Below are 19,571 nucleotides of genomic sequence, written 5' to 3'. Positions count from 1 at the left end.
AAGAGAGAGTCAAAGCAAGTGAATGTTATTTCAAAATTTGAAAATTGCTTCAGATGGGATAATGAATCATTGTTGGCTAAAAGATAACCCTGTCGAGGCTAATAAACGCCTGCTGGTAGCAGAGGTTGTATCTGTGATAAATGAGTGAACATCAAAAACTAATCTATAGAAAACACTTTCTATATCACTTTAACTCTTATTATTGTCTGACGCAAACATTTGTATTCATATCATTACAAGAGTAAAGTATTTGAATAAATAGATTATTGTTATAGCACCATTTACAACTCTTGGTAGATCTGATGCTTTGATTATGGACTAGGGAAACCCTTCCTTCCAGACTTGGTCTAAAATCTAAAAAACAATGTTTTATTCCCTATACGCTACTTTTCCCTGTGATAAAAGGGTGTACACATGGGTCAGCATATATCCAACCTGCGTACATATGTTAAAACACTTAAAAGAAATTAAATTTCCTTAATTTCGGGCGGAGTTCACGGGTTTTACCTGTTACTCACCTCCTATTGCCCGTGGCCCAACTGTTTCCCAACTGAAAAAACTAATTTGGAGAGGTATAAATAAACCTCCATGGGAAGGCCTTAAGGGATAAAGGATGAGATATTGATACTATAGTGAGATTATCTATGATCAAGTCTGAAGAATCCCTATGCCTCATGCACTGCCCAAAGCTTCAAGAAACCCTTGTTTCCTTAATTATAGATATCCCCCATATTTCTTGAGATATCCTTGTGTTAGTGATGGGGGAAGATTGTTGAAGGTCGTGAAAGGATGGATCCGAAGGACGGTTCCGCTTGGAGCTGGAGAAGGAGCCAGGTCATATTTCTCCACCTTATCTATAGCTTACTTCAATAAAAAGGAATGATGTTTTGTTTCTGATATGAAATGTGTTTATGCATCAAAGTTATTTTGTAATTCATTTATGCATATTATATTGATGTATAATTAGTCCTTAATTTATATGATTTAAAGTTAACATCAAGTATATCCTTTATGTTTCTACTATCATGTATGCTCCATTTGAATACTTTTCAAGTTTCAAGAACATTGGGAGAAGTTGAGGGTTTTCACCCTGCGAGATATACCCAAACGAAGGACATCGGGTAAGGGCACTCCTAAGCGATTTAGTAGAATAAGGACTTTTGATGATTGTTTGAGCATTTCTTGTTGAAGTTCGCCCCCTGCTCTGTTGGGGTTCTCAACCCAAATCCCTAGGGTGGTTTCACCCGTAATAGAATTGGCGACTCCACTGGGGGTAACAATCTTGTTATTCCTGGTTTGGGTTGTTTGTTCTCAATCACGGTTCACTTTCTTGATTTCTTTCTTTTACAGTATTGTTTGGTCCATTAGTGTCACAAGCATCAAGTCTGATCTTCTTGATCAGACCTTCATTTTTGTTTTTCCTATAAATATTTGTAGGCGCTTTTTGCTTTGTTTACAATAACGTATACACGTACGTTTCTGTAAATCAGACTCGCATATATGCGAGTTTCCTATATTAGAAATGCGTGTGCACGCCTTTGTGTTTCTACATAGTCGCGTACACAATTTTTTTGATGATTTTTTCAAATCTTTCTACCTAGTTAGGTTTGTAGCCTAGTGACTTCTGTTGCTGTATGGTCATTTGCTGTCTGGAGAATCTATTTTTCCTGCAAGCTTTATTTTTCAAAATATCCTTCTCACTGAAAATATTTGGCCTAAGTTTTCTTCTTAAGCAAGTTTGTAGTTTGTATCTTGGTATTCAAGGCTTCGTTTCAAAGTTCTTGGTTGTTCTGGTATTCCAAAACAAGAAATTGTTTTTGATTTCCTTATCAGCCTGGATTTCAAGTTCTCTTGCTTTGCTTTCCCTTGTTTGGTGGCCTTATTTCTTTTCTTGCTTTTTGAGAGTCTTTTTGACAAGTTTGAAAGTATTTCTTTCTTGGCATTTTGGTCAGTTTGTAAAAATCTTTTGCTACTATTTGGGTCAGTTTGTACAAGTTGTAGTCTTTCTTGTTCAAGTTTCATTCATTTTCGAGTTTATAACTTGCAAGATTGAAAGATTCCTTGTGCTTATTTATTGATCTTTTGAGTTTTAGTAGTACTCTTGTGACTTCAAAAAGTTGTTTTTGTTTCCTTAAAAGAAAAAGCTCAAAAAACATTATTTTTGTTTTTGCTTTTCCAAGTTTTTGGTTTATGGTTTCTTTTGCTTTATTGTAGAAAGGTGAATTGCGATCTTTTGCAATTTGTTCTGCTTGTTTTGAAGAGAGATTTGTGTTCAAATTTTTGTTCTCTTCATTTTTAAGTCGGCTCATTGTCTCTACAAAGTATTGCATTTGCTTATTAAGGTTGTTTAGGATCTTGCATCATCATTGTAACTTGCATTAAGGTAGTTTGCATTTTAAGGCATCCTTAGTCTTTTTAGTTTTTGGGTGTGTGAAGATTGTTTCAGAAAAGAAAAGAAAAATATTGTGCTTTATATAAGTTTTCGTAGAACCCAAGTAGAGATCACTCTTCATCGAAGAAAATGAATGCATTCATATATTTAGTTTTCTATTGACTTCTTTTGTGTCATAAAAACATCATCAGTTTCACTCTCGTAATTTTCCCTGACTTAAAGAACAACTATATAAAATCAAGAGGTTAATAAAATGAACTAGAACTTTTATTATTGTCATTAAACAAACACCAACAAGTTTAGTTTCATTAGGGCCTTGGATTAGGTGAGTGGAGATTTAACTCTCCAAGGCCGCTCAATTTACAAAACATAGAAGTTGAATAAAGAGCGAAACCCAATATCGCTAGAAAGACCGGGAAAGCTCCCTGACTGGGAGTTAAGCACGAGGGAGAGTGAAGACAAGGAAGAGAGATACCCCCTCTCCAACTTGTTGGATCGTGCCTCACGACTGTTCCGCCCAGCTTTTGATACATGTTGGTATCCATAGTTTCCTTTCCTAGGAATCACATAGGTGGCTACGAAGGGGAATCCTGTGGCACCTAACACTGACGTTGCATCATGTTTAGTAGTACTTCTGGAGGGTACCCTTGCGAAGCTTGGGTGCTTGCACCGGCAAAGGCTGTTGTCTGGAGGTCAACATAACTGCTTCTGATATCTTTGCTAGTAGACCTGGGGCGTAATAACCCCAGTCTATTTTCAGAAGGCCCTTGATTTTGGCTTCTTGTATTTTGGTGTCCGGTCCTAATCACCTGGAGTCGAAATACTTGAGAGTTGTTTGATTGCTTGTATCTTTTGGGACTTTTAGAGAGTGCTCTTTGCTCCTAGTTGGCCTAGCTTTATATTTTTTTTGAGTCTTTAAGTAGATTTCTTAAAAATAATTCAAATTGGCTGATCGACCAGCTTGTTGGTCTAGGAGACTTCATGGGCTATCACCTACGAGTCCTGAGCCTTCTCCTCGAAGGCATAGGAGAAATACTGCCAGTGGTTTTCAACCAGTGGCAGTAGGCACATTGGAGATTGATCCTCCAGTTGGAGTCATTGATTCACAAGATAGACATGGCACAAGTAGAGAGTTAGAGAGGAACAATCCAATTCTTTCTCGAGTCCTCTTCCAGTCGAAAGATAATATTGAGGTTGAAGAGCTTCCTGAGTCAGTTGTGGCTCCTAATTCTCCTCTTCCTCTTGATCATCCAAACATTCTATTGTACGTCAGAACTCTGACCAATAGGCCTTTGAGCCCAGGTTTACATCAATCTATTCCTTCGATGACCACTACTGGAAGCATGGCATCCATGACAAATGCTATGAGTATGTAGACTCCCATATCTGTACAAGGAGGAGGAACAATTTCTACACCTTCTGTTACTCCTAGCACTGTTATATTTGGTTCTACTTCCATTCCATCATCGAGTGGAAGTTCTCAAGCTGTTGCCTCTGGCATTGGATTTTTTCCTTTTGGAATGTTGACCAGTGTGAGTCCTTCGGTTCCATTGAGTATTCCATGGCGAGTGGATGAGATTCTTTTCAGGGTTACCCATTTAGGGGTGGTCATATACCACATTCCAACCCAACTGTGGGATCCATGCCTTTTTCCTTTTCAGGTCAAGGTAATAATCCATTTCAAAGTTGGACAAACCCTGTAGTTAGTGGTTTAGGAGCTGGGAATCAATCTTATTTCATTCAATAGGGGAATATGTCATATTCTTCTGTCAATTATTTTCAAAACTTTTCTCCCTATGCTATACATAGAATCCTTATCAGGGGCTTTCTGCTCCTTTTAACACTTCGTTAGGGGGTAACTTTACTAGTTATGGAGGATTTGCAGCAGGAGTTGGTCAAACTTTGAATTTTGTTGGATCACAAGGATCTCCTTATGGTTCAGTTGGGTCTACAAATTACTTCGGGCAACCTGGTGCCTTCACAAATCCAGGTCATTCTTTTTAGAACATTGGGAGTTCTGCCCAAACCAGGTGGAATCCTCAGGGTCTGCCACGACTCCCTTTTCTCGCAACATTAAACTTACTAGATATCACTAAATTGACTAATGATCTGATTAGGTATAACCCGGTTTGGCCTCCAGTCCCAACCAAACTTCCCTCTGATATCCCAAAATTCGAGGGGAAGACAGGTGAAGATTTGGGTGACCATGTAACCACTTTCCACTTATGGTGTTTGTCCAACACCCTGATAGATGATTCAATCAGGTTGATATTATTTCAGTGTACCCTAACTGGAAATGTGGATAAGTGGTAGATAGAGCTACCAGGTGGCACCTTTACTTCTTTCAGTGATTTGGCTACTATATTTTTGAACCATTTTCAATTTCCTGTCCGATATGATGCTGGAACTGAGCTTCTGGCCAATTTCCAACAAGATCAGGCAACTTACATTTCCGATCATATTCAAGAATGGAGGAGAAGGAAGAGGCTCATCAAAGTCGATATCGCACAAGAATTCCTTCTCGAATGGTTTCTTAAATCATTACAACCTGAGATCTCTAAGGACGTGTCCCTCTTCAGTCTTTTCACTGAAGAACAGGCTATTTTCAGGAGTAGTTAGAACTGATCTATTCTCAGTATGGGGTTCTTCAAAAAATTCTACCTGACGCTCCTAGATCCAAGGTGGATATAGCCAAACCGAAGCCAGTTCCCCATGCAGACGGGTTAGTTAGATCAATTGATGTAAGCACGGTTAACCTGCTAAATCAATTGCAGCAGTTGTCTTTACAAACTGCTTCCTCTATGCAAGCATCGCCATCCACATCTACACCTTCTCAATCTATGTCTATAAATAATGTCCAAACTTCTAACCCCAAAGGAAATCAACAATCCGATGGAAAGAAGAAAGGATGAGGTAGGAAGAAGAACTAGGATGGGAAGGGCAATGCAAACAAACCCGGCAATGATGCCGGAGAGGGTAGCAAAGAGTCCAAGAAAAAGGTAAAATTTCCATGTAAGTTATGCAATGGGGATCATTTGACTCATCTCTGCCCTAAGAGCCAAGACGCTCAATGCTTATTAGCACAGCAGGAATCTTCCAGCTGCTACGCTATTCTCACTAACCCGTTTCCCCAAGGGCATCAATTACTTGCTGGCGCAAATTCTACTATTGGTACCCCCACAGGGGGAAACCAGGAAGGGGACAATTCATCAAATGTTTATATGATGAGCTCACATATCGACGTTGCTACATGATCACGTGATTACGGTGAATTAGAATCATCTAAGGCTAAGTCTACTTCTGATGCCTCAGAGACGCTCCATATTGAGAGGCCCTTTGTTGAGTCTATACCTCGGATGTCGAAAGGCTCCACGAAGCGCTCGACCATTAACCCTAATGATAGGGAAGCCTAGAAATACTCGATTGTAGAAGATTTGGCTCAAAGTCCTTGTGCTATATCAGCGTTAGAGGTACTCCAGTCGTGCCCCGCTCAGAGAAGTGCTTTGCTATCGTCAATTGGAGCAGTAGATCTTAAAAATTCTCTTGTGCTCGCTTTTGATATGTCAAATGTCAAAAAGAGACTTCCCCATCATATGGATTTCCAGATAAAGTCTACATACTGAAAGACCAACATCTTTTGAACCGTTATAGATGGGGGAGCTCCGATGTGCATGATGTCCATGTCATGTTGGAAGGCCACTGGATCACCTCAGTATGTTCCTTCACAAACTTTATTGACGACATTTGATGGACATTCTCATAGGCCGCACGGATTATTCCAGCCTTTCCCATATGTGTTGGGGGAAAAGTGGTAAATATTGAGGTAGAAATCATAGATGTGAACCTGGATTACAACCTCCTCTTAGGCAGGAATTGGACTTACGAGATGGATGCCATAGTTTCATCATTATTTTACATCCTGTATTTTCCTCATGAGGGAAGGATTGTAAAAGTTGATTAGATGGATTATTCTCCAGGTGATTCTCACGCATCTTCTGACTCTACTGTTCCATTAGTGGACAATCCCAGACAACCTATTGAGAATTTAGGAGTTGGGATGTACTCTTCTTTAATGGGTATTTTTGATCTCCTTGCTCCTTCAGATAGAATCAATGCTATTTCATCCTCTAGGGGACCTTCTCGAAGAGAGTTATTTCGAACTCGTTATTTTTCAGACCCTTGGCCCTTACCTTCATCTACTACCACATTGGATGGAGGACATGTAGGTGGAATGGCATTCCCCATGTCTGCGGCAGGAATCGGTTATCAGTCTATCGTTAACTCTGTAGGATCCCATACTACTCCTTTCTCACTAGAGGAGTTAGATGGGGATGTGGCTCTGGCCTAGACCCTCAATTCAACTTCAGCTCAGGATTGCCTAGATATAATATTACCATCTGAGGAAGCAATTCTGGAGGCAATGACAGGTGTTGATAGACCACAAGATGATTTACATCATCGTTCATATTTCCTCCCTCATTTGCGCGAAATTGAGTCAAGTTCGTCAAGTCCGTCGACTAGTGATGTTCATACAGTTTTAGACCCCTTGGCTCTAGCACAGTTTTCTGTCGAAGGTAACATGTTTGTTATATCACGAACTATACCCGTGAACATCTCTATGAATCCTAACATAATCAAAAATGTCTTCATCGGAGTTTACTATTTCCCTGAAGAAATTCAAGTTTACACCGATCTCTTCAAAGAGTTTCGTGATGCGTTCACTTGGTCTTATGAGGAAATGCCTAGAATAGATCCATCTATAGTCCAGCATGAGATCAAGACATACGAAAATGCTAAACCTATTCATCAAAAACTTCAATCGGTCAATCCTAGAAAAGCAATAGCTATTAAAGTTGAAGTTGAAAAGCTACTTAAGGTGGGTTTTATATACCCCATTCCTCTAACTGGGTGGGTCTCTAGTCCAGTCCCTGTAGATAAAAAGAAAGGAACGATGTGGGTATGTATCGACTTTAGGGACCTTAATAAATCTTGTCCGATGGACAATTACCCCACGCCATTTATTGATCAAATTATTGATGAATGTGCGAGTAATGAAATTTTTTCGTTCATGGATGGATTCTCTGGTTACAATCAAATTACTATCCATCCAGAAGATCAGCACAAGACAACCTTTATTTGTCATTGGGGTGCATTTGCATACAAAAGACGCCTTTTGGCCTTAAAAATGTTGGAGCCACTTTTCAGCGGGCCATGTCTTATGCTTTTCACGACATTAAACATGTTATCAAAGCATATTTGGATGATTTAGCTGCTCGTTATCGAAATAGAATTGATCATCCTAAACACCTTCGGTTGATTAGATAAAGATTTCGGCGTAAATCACATGAAAAGTCATTTGTCGACGCGTTTCGAACCAACCAGTGTGGTTCATCGTCAGGACAAGATGAAGAAAACAGATCTAGCTAAGCATGCTATATAGACCGAGCAGAGCCTCCAACGGCTAGTTTGACCTAACCGCTAATATTGACCAGAGGACCAGGATCAAAATCAAGATAACCAATAAATAATAAAAAATTAAAGGTCAAATTACTAATAAAAGAAAATTAGTTGCAAAGGACCGCTTCGGTTGATCTTTGAATGATGTCATTTTTATAAAATCCGGTTGAATCCAAATAAGTGTTTTTTAACCGTCACATCTGGTTGGTTGTTAGGATTCATCATATCAACAGAGGGGATTCGAGTTGATCCCTTCAAGGTTGAGGAAATACTTCAGGGTCCTCCCCTGTGTTCCATTCGTTAACTTCAAAGTCTCCAAGGAAAGGAAAATTTATTGAGGAGACTCATAGAAAATTTTGCCGAGATTACAAAAGGATTTATTCGTTTTCTTAAGAAAGGAGTCCCATTTTTATGGGATGATTTCACGTAGTGATCTTTTGATGCTTTGAAAAAAGCACTAACCTCTGCACCATTGTGAGTCCACCCGATTGTAGAAGAGACTTCCTTTTGTATCTCGCTGATGCAGAATCAACTATTGGTATGGTTCTAGTTCAGGAAGATGATGCTTTCTGTGAGCATGTAATCTACTACTTAAGTTGAGGCTTGGTAGGCCATGAACTACACTATTCTCTCATCAAGAAATTGTCTTTGGGAGCTGCCCATGTTGTCCAATGGCTTCGGCATTACATCCTGCTTCGAAAAATGTTTGTCTTAGTAGTTGTCAATCCATTTCAGTTTGTTCTCAGTAGGCAAGTGATTGGAGGCAAATACAATAGATGGATTGTTATTTTTCAATAATTCGATCTAGAATTCATGTCGGCTAAATCTAAGAAATATTTAGTATTTGCAGAGTTGATATTATAGCTACCTTGTGAAGAAGCAATTATTTATGAGGAAAATTTTCCCAATGAACATTTATTCCTCATTTCTTCACAAGATCCTTGGTATGGAGATATCATTATATATCTCCAAACTTCAAAGTTTCCACCTGCTTTCTCCAAAGACAAGCGTAGAAAGTTAAGAATTATGTTATTATAGGTGACACATTATATCGTCGCGGGATTGATTCAATCCTTAGGCGTTTTTTAACTTTGGAGGAAGCCGAGTCAGTTCTTAATGATTTCCATAGTGGAGCTTGTGGTGGTCATTTATCAGGGCTTGCAACAACCCAAAATGTTTTGCGAGCAGGCTACTTTTGGCCTTCGATTTTCAAAGACTGTATTGAAGCGGTCAAAAGATTCCATCCTTGTCAATTCTATACTCGAAAAATGTGCACACATCCAGCTCCGCTTTTCCCTGTTATCATCGTTGGTCCTTTTACGAAGTGGGGCATTGACTTTACTACTTGTAATCTGCCTTCGGTAGGAAATCACAAGTACATCATTGTAGCCGTAGACTACTTTACAAAGTGGGCTGAGGCTATGCCTACTTTCAAATACGATAGTGAAACAACAACCTTGTTTCTTTTCAATCAGGTTATTTCACGATTTGGTATCCCTAAAGAGATTATCACTGACCATGGCAGTCACTTCCAAAATCAATTGATGTTCGAGTTGGATCTCAAGTTTGGTTTCCGACAGGAGCATTCATCTCCATATTATCCTCAGGATAATGGGCAGGTTGAAGTCGTGAACAAGTCCCTTAAAATCATCTTGCAAAGGGCCATTGACAAAGCTCGATCCAATTGGCACATCATGTTGTATCCGACAATTTGGACAGACCAAATGTCAGTTAAGACTGCCAATGGTTTTACTCCTTTTCAACTAGTTTATGGGTTGGAATATATCTTTCCTATCGAATGTGAAATTCCTTCTCTTAAGCTACCTGTAGATCTTCTTCCAGAGACTTCTAGTCTCGAGGAACGCTTCGTTCATTTGGAGCATCTTGATGAGTAGCGTCGAGATGCCGCCATAATAAACAAAGCCCATAATGAAAGGATAAAAACTCGGTACAATAAAGCTGTCCATCCTCAGAATTTTTCTGAAGGTGACCTTGTCCTGGTCTACGATCAAGACAAAGATGTCTTGGGGGGCAGGCAAGTTCAAATCTATGTGGTACGGTCCCTTTATAGATCAAACGTGTTTTGAAAAAGGGGGATTATGAATTAATTGACTTTGAAGGAAACAAGTTGGAAGAGTGCAGAATTGGGCTCTACCTTAAGAAGTATTTTGCTTAGGCTTCGACCGAGCACTTACTTGTTTGTATATATTGTATGTTTGTACATATCTATCTAGTGGTTTTAGTGATGTTGATATTTTTTTATCTACTTTGGCAGGTATTGATGGACGATTCATTATATCTAGGATTCACCGATGGTGCGAGTAGGCATACACGGAACCTTTCTTCCGCGGCTTGGGTGACTTATTATCCATCTAGCTAGTTGATGGTTTCGAGAGGAGTATGTATCAATCCTGCTTTGAATAATATTGCTGAATATAATGCCGTTATTAATTTGCTATCCAAAGCAATATCTCTTGGTATTGATTCGTTAGTGGTTTATTTTGACTCACAACTAGTGGTATCTTAGCTGAGTAATGCTTATCGGGTATGAGATCCCTATTTGTATCGCCAATTTTTGAGAGTGAGATTGTTTCAATGATTATTTGTTTATATCATATATGTTCACATTCCATGATCAAAAAATTCATTACCAGATTCTATTGCTAATCAAGCATTAGATTGGCATATCAATCATTCATCAAATTAAAAAATATAAAAAATAATCGAAAGTGTCATCTGTATATATCATAAAATCTCCTATATGTAGATATAGTGTTTATGTCCAAAAAATAATATACAAAATTGGGACAAAATGCCCTACAAAATTTGGGTTTATGCCCATCATCATTTCCAATCATAAAAAGATCGGATCATCTATCTAGCTGACTCAGTATGAGTAGCCAGAAAATAAACAATAGCATTGGCTACATGCCGGAATAGCCGCACCCAGTCCCGTGGTACTCCTACCACGTGACACTACATATCCTCGGGTAGATCCTCTATGGCTATCATGGGTATTTAGTGAGTCAACCTCACCAAGTTCCTCTGAACTACATGAATAACTCTCTTTGTCTCAGTTGCAGCCCCTTCAACATCTCTCCCGTGAATCCTATGTCTGGGAAATCCAACCCGACGTAGGGGTAGTCATCGACTATGATGACTTGTTGATCCCACCATGCGAAAAAATCATTGTCAAAATTCATCCTAGGAACATCACCACCCCCAAGGTGTTTCATCAGGTCAACCCATTTACCCATTCATGGATCTCTAGGGTTGTTGATAGTCGATGATACCTTGGGTCGAAGCCCAGGTAATTTCTCAAAGAAGAATGAGCATAAGATTGTGCCATATCCAAAATTCTTTGTCTGACCCTTCTGAATGGAGGTCAGTTGGTTCTTCATATTGGTTAGTAGAGGCATACACCAATAAAACACTTTGGTGAGAGATTCCACTGTGAGGCTCATAGATACTCGTGAGGCCTGATGTAAAGCAGCTGAGCCATTTACCCCGGCAATGGTAAATAGTAAAATATTCAAGGACAAGCTCTCCACGTGTTTGATTGGAATTTGACTTCCAATCTTTTCAGGATGACCGTGATAGTATATGTGGACGTAGTCTTCTATAGTAAGACTACCCCTCGTCCTGTCAGTCAAATGCACCACCTCTCTCCTTCGAGAAAGACCGGTAATAAAGTATATATCTTCAATCTTGATATTTAGGGGCATCTGATCGATCATGAAGGCATCATCTTCTGTGCTCCAGTAATCAATCAAAAGCTCAAGAAATCGTGTGTTGGCTTTCATATTTGGAATCTTAAAAAAATTTAGCAAGCCACAGCCTCTTAAAGCATCCAAAGCATTTTGGTCCTCCATTACTTCATTATCTATAGCACTATGCTCTCTTTCACTCCAGGTGATGGTCATCCTATCCAAAAAGATGTTTCAAACTGTTAGTTTTATGTTTCAAAACTTTTACTCATGCACACGCGGGTTCCCTTTTCACACAGTCGCATGTAGGGCCATCGTATACGCGGGTTACCCATATTCAACCCGCGTGTATGCAGAGTTGAATTTTTTGATATATTTTCCTGCAGTAAAAACTTGAAAAGAAGCATCTAAAAAGTATCATAAAAAATTTAAAGCAGGATATAAGGGTTACCTGGAAGTTTTGGAGTGATTTTAACGGTTCAATTGGTCAGAGGAAGCTTGCTTGAGTTTGTCTCCACAACTCCTTGCTCAAAACACAAATGAAAAAACTGAGTCCAAAAGTCCTTATATAAGTTGGAAAGTACAAAATATTTTTTCAAAAATTGATTTTTGTCTTATGGACTTTTTGACCTTTTGGCTTGGAGTGTCGAGATTGGGTTGTCTTTATAGGAAATTTTGGAGACTTCTTCAAGAAATCATTTTGGTCCCATGACCTTAGACCCGTTGTGGCAAGTATCATTTTCTTACTGGCATATAGGTTAGGGAATACCACTTTCCGCTGCATTTTGCATACTAGCCTCCATACTGCGATACATTAGCCATAGGTTCAACCCCATCGTATCTTGGTTTGCAAACCATTTTTACTTGCCAACTTTAAAAATCATGATGTGATGGTAGAGCCATCCTTTACATGGGCATCTTAGTTAGATCCTCATTGAAATTGGCTACCCATGTTGCTATACTGAGTAGGCTCAGGAGTCCTCTTTAGTCCCTCCATGACTTGTGCATTGAAGACTCATTAGCATTCTTCTGCGCCACTTTCTGGCCTTATACCCTAGAGGCTTCTATGTTTTGAGTTGTACTGTTGCATTGCATATTGACTACTTGCACCTTTTGGCCTTGAGCTGGCTTCACTTGGACTCGTGTTTAAGCCACTTTTCTACCATGTCTTCTGCAAAATCAAACTTGCAATCATTTAGCCTCTGCAACTTGACACACCCTTATTCCCATGGAAAGAAAATTCCTTTGAGTGTCCTTGACTAGTTTCGCCACCTTGCATTGAGCATAGGAATGTTCCTCTCCCAGGAACTAGAGCATCTGTTTTTTCCGAAACTCATCCTTTCCAATGTACTATAACATTATTTTATTCTTTTTCAAGCTTCATATAAAAGAAAAAGACAAAAAAAAAATATATTCCAAAAAAGAGCAGGAACGGGACATTATTTCCAAATTTTGATGGTATCTAGAGTTAGTCGTGTCGCCCTTGAACAAAGCACTCAAAAGAAAGTATTTCCTCCATTAGGGTGGGCTTTAGTTTGACTTAGGAGAGCCTTAACCTTGTTATCGAGTCAGTCCTACTCCAATTGGTTACCTCTTCCAACCATATGGAGAGTTTTCTTATGCCTCCTGCATGACAAACTTATACAAGGTTATCATATGTTGTCTTGTAGTCACAGTTGAGTCGTGCTTTTGTTCAAGGGAAGTAAACCTGAGTCGACCTCTCTGCAGTGTCTCTTTACCTATTTTCCAGTTGGCCATCACTGGTTGTCAATGTCATGTTCGTTATCACACCAGTTTTATTGGTCCTTTGCTCATGCCAGTTTGAGAAGGTCTCCATTGACTTCTTGCTGGAGGGTCTTATCCTTATTGACTACGACAAATTTCTCTGAGGGGAGATCTAGAGCCGCACCCTAGCCCTATTTTCATTATTGATAGGTCACCTTGTGCTCAGCATCGATCAATATCATGGGTCTTTGACTGGGTGGTTTCCCTTGTGTTCGACATCAACTTTCATTATCACATATTGGGATTCGTGTAGTTCCTTGGTTTCCATTTGACCCTGTTGGTGGATTCCTCACCTCTGTGTCAGATTTCATTATTGGTTGGTTTAGAGGGTTTCTATCATGTGCTAGCTACATATTGTGTACGCTAGAAACATGCTTTAGTTGGGTTACTACATCTTTTTTCGTTTGATTCCTTCCACATTATTGGCCTACGGGTTACACTCACGCTAGATTGATGAAAGATGCCTTAATGCCTTCCTTCTAACAGATATTTTCCCATCGACTTCAGCTCATTGCTCTGGGAAAGAGATCTAGAGTCCATTTGGTAGTACCTTAGGGTTTACAGTCATCAGTGGCAGATTCCTTCGCTATCGACAGTGGGAAAAGATCATTGTCTCCTGATTGATAGATTCTTTCAAGTGTTCGACTACAGCTCATTTATTCGCACTTGTTAGATTATACTGGGTAGATTGACTTTCATCATCTTTATCAGTGAGTAGTCTCCCTTTTGTTAACGATATACATCAATGACCGGTAATCAAATGATTTCTCACATGGTCGACTTTAGATCATTCATTCCCATTGTGTAGAAATGTACCACGGCGTTCAGTGAAGACCTCAGGTTTGCATCAACATGTCCTGGTTCACTAGTCAGTTGCTCCTGTTTCTGCTAGTAAACACCATCCACATTATATTTTGCAGTTCCTGATAACGACATCTTATTGCTGGCACTCGAGTTGCAGTGTAGTACCATTTATTCCATCATGGTCACTTGGTACTATTTGGATCAGTTTCTTGGCTTTAGTGATCAGCTTCATACTTCAACATCATTGATCATCTCTTTATATGTGATATTCAGACATGTACTTTCTTGATTATGATCAGATGATCCATTATGTATTTCCAATTTCTTTATACTTGTATGCATATTGGATCCACTTTTGTACTTGACATGCAGATATGCTTTACTATTTCTAAGCATGGGTATGCCTGCCTCAGATAGCAATTTCTTTCTGATCTCCTTCGATGGCTTGGCTGGATGAATTTTGATGAACTCCTCCTTGGTCTCAACATGATTCCTTCCATACACTTAATACATTTCGGCCATCATGTACCCCTTCTAACCTCATATATTAGGGGGCATCTGTTATAGCACCATTTACCACTATTGGTAGATCTAATGCTCTGATTATGGCCTAGGGCAACCCTTCCTTCCAGACTTGGTCCAAAATCTAAAAAAATGTTTTATTCCCTATACACTACATTTCCCTGTGATAAAAGCGTGTACACGCGGGTCATCATATATCCAACTCGCGTACATATATTAAAACACTTAAAAAAAAAAAATTTCCTTGATTTCAGCCGGAGTTCACAGGTTTTACCTGTTACTCACCTCCTATTTCCCGTGGTCCAATTGTTTCCCAACTGAAAAAAAACTAATTTGGAGAGGTATAAATAAACCTCCATGGGAAGGCCTTAAGGGAGAAAGGATGAAATATTGATACTATAGTGAGATTATCCTTGATCAAGTCTAAAGAATCCCTGTGCCTCCTGCACTCCCCAAAGATTCAAAAAACCCTTGTTTCCATAATTATAGATATCCCCCATCTTTCTTGAGATATCCTTGTGTTGGTGATGGAGGAAGATTGCTGAAGGTCGAGAAAGGATAGATCCGAAGGACGGTTCCGCTTGGAGCCAGAGAAGGACTCATGTCGTATTTCAACACCTTATCTATAGCTTACTTCAATAAAAAGGAATGTTGTTCTGTTTTCAATATGAAATGTGTTTATGCATCAAAGTTATGTTGTAATTCATTTATGAATCTTATATTGATGTATAATTAGTCATTGATTTATACGATTTAAAGTTAACATCAAGTATATCCTTTATGTTTCTACTATCGTGTATGTTCCATTTGAATAATTTTCAGGTTTCAAGAACATTGGGAGAAGCCGAGGGTTTGCACCCTGCCAGATCTACCCAAATGAAGAATATCGGGTAAGGGCACTCCTATGCGATTTAGTAGAATAAGGACTTTTTATGATTGTTTGAGAATTTCTTGTTGAAGTTCGCCCCCTGCTCTGTTGGGGTTCTCAACCCAAAGCCCTAGGGTGGTTTCACCTGTAACAATTATGTAAGTGATAACGATTATAGAGAAATGTTGTTTACTTTTATAACTCATGTAATTATTATTCCTATAACTCTAATTACTTTGAAACTTTTAGAAATTTTAGAAAACTACTCAGAGATAGCTGGTTCTCCCAAGTGAATCACCAATTTTTGTACTATGTAACAACCCCCCCATTTATGGATAACAATAGCTGGGTTATAGTTATAAATGGAGACCCTTTTCTTTAATTTTTTTAGTTTTTAGCATAATAAAACCTAACTCTAAGAAATTTCCTTGAAAAACCTTGCAAAACAACCCAAGGATGAGATCCTCATCGCAAATCACAAATCGCGCTTTTCCATGTGACTATCATAAAACACCTTTAAAAAACTGCGAGCGCAATCAAGCCTCCCGCTGTGATATCTCGATTATAAGCACCTTGTCATTTCACAAATCACACCTCGCAAACTTCACAAATAATTAAGCTATGCCATTACAACATCCATTAACAATTTCCGAAGTGCAATATTGCGACAATCGCAATTGCATTTCACCTTATGGTAAGCACAATGCTATATTGCATCCTTATAAAGATTGTGATATGTGAATGAGAGTGGTAAGCGTGTGAAATAATTGTGTTTTAAATACAAAAATGAATGAATTGATAGGATAATAAATATTTAGCGGCCCGAGGAGAGTTAATCATTTTCCAAGTTATGGGTAGTTAACATTGAGTATCTCATTAAAACCTTTCGCATGATCCAAGGTCATTTCAGAAATGCTTTCAATCTTAATTGCCTGATATTGTCTATGCTGATATATCTTGTCCATTTTAGGCAAGCTACAAAAGACATGTCATTGAGGAAGGTGATGCAGAAACAGAAGAAGCAGAGCATTGCAGAAACCGAGTTTATAGAGATGGCTCCCATATTCTCTGATACAATTTGCAACTCTGATGGAGGAGCAATAGCTTGGGAGGTCATTTACAATAGGCTTGAGGACGAGCATCCCAAGATTACTGTTACAAGAGCAACAACTGACTCAACAAGACCTTTGGGGCTTCAATTCAAGGATGCCACCTATTATTGCCTGCATAGGATAGGACCGAGGACTAAAATCCTCCCATACATGGATATGATCAGATGGGTGGTCGAAAACCTCACCATTGAAGATAAAAAATTCAGGAATTCAAGAAACGAACTCATAAGATCGTTCAGAGTAGAGGACATGAAAAAAATGTATCATATACCTGATCCTTAGGATATATATGATAAGGCATACATGGCCAGCTTTGCAAAGAAGAACCTAGACCCCTTCAAGCTGATTCAGGGCTGGAGAGTATTAGACAACAAATTCAAATTTGACAAATCAGGTATGTATGCTATAGCCTCTTTGGAAAACCCTTATAACTATGCAACTGCTATGTTATGTAGACTATATGGGTTGCCCAATAATTCTAAGTTTTCCATAGAATGGATTCCTTTGATTGATGCCTGCGTTAACTCCCACATCATGAATTGGGCCACCATCCTATCTGACAACCTAGCCACCATCATTACCGAGTATCGACAGAAGAGAGCCTCCTCTCCAGAGAACCTTCCCCCCTTCTATTTTTGTGCCTACATTATGGATGCCATTTGTTTCTGCACTGCATTTCCGACCATGGGTTGGAAATGGACCTTACAAGACCCCTACCCTATCCACCTTAGTCATAAGAAAATATGGGAATCCCATTATATACCTCATTTCTATAAGATATGTCATTATGTTATTTTTCCCTTGCATCAAATGATTTTCAATAAGAAAGCCCCCAGGTTTTCCCAAGAATCAGCAACAAACCTTCTGGCTGTCAGCAAATATTTTATTGAAGAATGGTTTACCTACATTAGGGTTTTTGGTAGCACAATCGACCCACATGCCCTTCCTTTATATGTTTCTGATAAATTGTTAGCAAGGGAAATCACTTAAAAGGCCTAACTAAATTCCTCAAAGAAAACAAGAAGTTAATATGGCCCTCTTTTTCTGTCAAGTGCGGTTCTTTTGCTTTATCAAATTTTAATCATGACATTAAAGAGTCAGCAAACATGGAAGCCCTCAGGCTTCATACATTTCCGAAAAGGCAATTTGATCCAGACAAGGTAGTAAATAACATCACTACTATGGTAGAGCTCAAGCCATATAAACATGAGGATAATGGTTTTGAAGACCTGTTACAGTTAGCCAAGTCCTTCGAACAAGCATTCGAATGGGCTAAAGCGAACTTGAGTCCTGAAAATTTTGAAAGATTTTGGGAATTCATAAATGAAAGGCTCGTAGTAATCCCACTGCGTTTATTAAATATCGAAATAAGCCAACACCAAGCGTTACTGTTAACAATGAAGGACCTAGTTCTCGCACAACGTCTCCGTTGAATACTAAGAAAACACTAGATACAGGGAAGGCCTGAGATACAGATAATACAACAGAGTCCAGTAGGAAGTCAGCTGAGAAACAAGTTCTCAACACCCCACGTAAAGAAATTAGTTCAGAGGTCAAAGATAGCAGTTTGGAGCAGGAGTGGGATCAGTTTAATCAGAAACTGCAAGACACTCCCAAAATGACAAATACCCAAGATACAAAGGAGTGTTAAACTTCTCTGCATGTTCAGGAGAATACAGGATCCAAGTCTTTGGACGAGCAGTCCAAGCCTATGGATGAGTAGGTGATAACATCCTAGTAGACTGAGATTATCCCTGCTCTACCCACATCAGAGATCATCTTGAAGGTGACCGAAATCCCTCCACTTGATGTGTTCTATATCCCTCTCCACAAGGTAGTGGTAAGAAGACGGAGAAATATGAAAAGGATAGAAACACCTGAGCTCCCACCTGGAAACGAGCTGATGGACATAGTTTGGAGGGACATTCCTTTCAACCCAGCTGATAACTTGACTAGATTGTCACAGTTCGCAGGAGCATACGCAACGGCTACTATGGACAAAGCCAATAAAGTCTCTAATTTGTTGAGAGAAAAGGAGGAGAGAATTGCACAGCTCAAGCAACAGCTTGAAACAGAGAAAGCAAGTGTGGACAAGCAAGCAACCGAGCATCTCTCCCAATTGAAATAGAGCATGGAGGTCCTGAAAATAAGCCACGAAGCTGATATGTCGGCTAAAAACATGCAACTCCAAGAATTGCAGCAAGCCATGGAAATATATAGAGACGTTCCCACCACTGAGGAGTTTGTTAAAGAGGCTCTGGAACTGAATTCTCTCCTAATGAAACAACATGACCATTTCTGCCAAAATATGTCACACATTACTTCTTATCTGACCACTAGTGACTAGCTGATAGATAAGGCGATCAATCAGAGAACTGATTTTACTGATCTCAACACAAGAATCTCGGAGTTCATTGAATGACAGGAAACAGAAGATGGAAGGAAGGCCAATCTGCCTGAAATTGAGGAGACTCACAAAGGCATTCTTTTCACATATTGGGATGTGAGAATCAAGAAAGATAAGCTAACAGTGGCAAGGGCAGTCAGGGTATCGAAGAATATAATCAAGGTGGTGAACCACACTCTGTTTGTCACCAACCTGCTAAAGGAAGGAAGCCTAAAAGAAATGTCTGATTTGGGCTTTTTGCATAAAAACTGGTAGCAAAAGGCAAAGACTCAAAGGGAGGCAATCAAAAAATTGACCAAGACCAACTGGGAGTTGTATTGGAAATACCTCGTAAAATCTCACAGCCAGATCATGACCCTCAATTGTTCACTTCATTCGACTCAGCGGATGTTTCCACCTCTCACCGATGAAATTTTCGCAGGATAGCTTAGGACACATTTTGGTGCACCTCCTCAACTCAAATCGATGACCGATATTTGTGATTTGAAGGACAAGCTGGCAGACAGCAAGACATCAT

The sequence above is a fragment of the Pinus tabuliformis genome, chromosome J, assembly GCF_031772625.1.
Source record: "Pinus tabuliformis cultivar Carrire ecotype Pingquan chromosome J, CPIR1, whole genome shotgun sequence".
Taxonomy (NCBI): domain Eukaryota; kingdom Viridiplantae; phylum Streptophyta; class Pinopsida; order Pinales; family Pinaceae; genus Pinus; species Pinus tabuliformis.
This window is presented reverse-complemented; position numbering follows the sequence as displayed.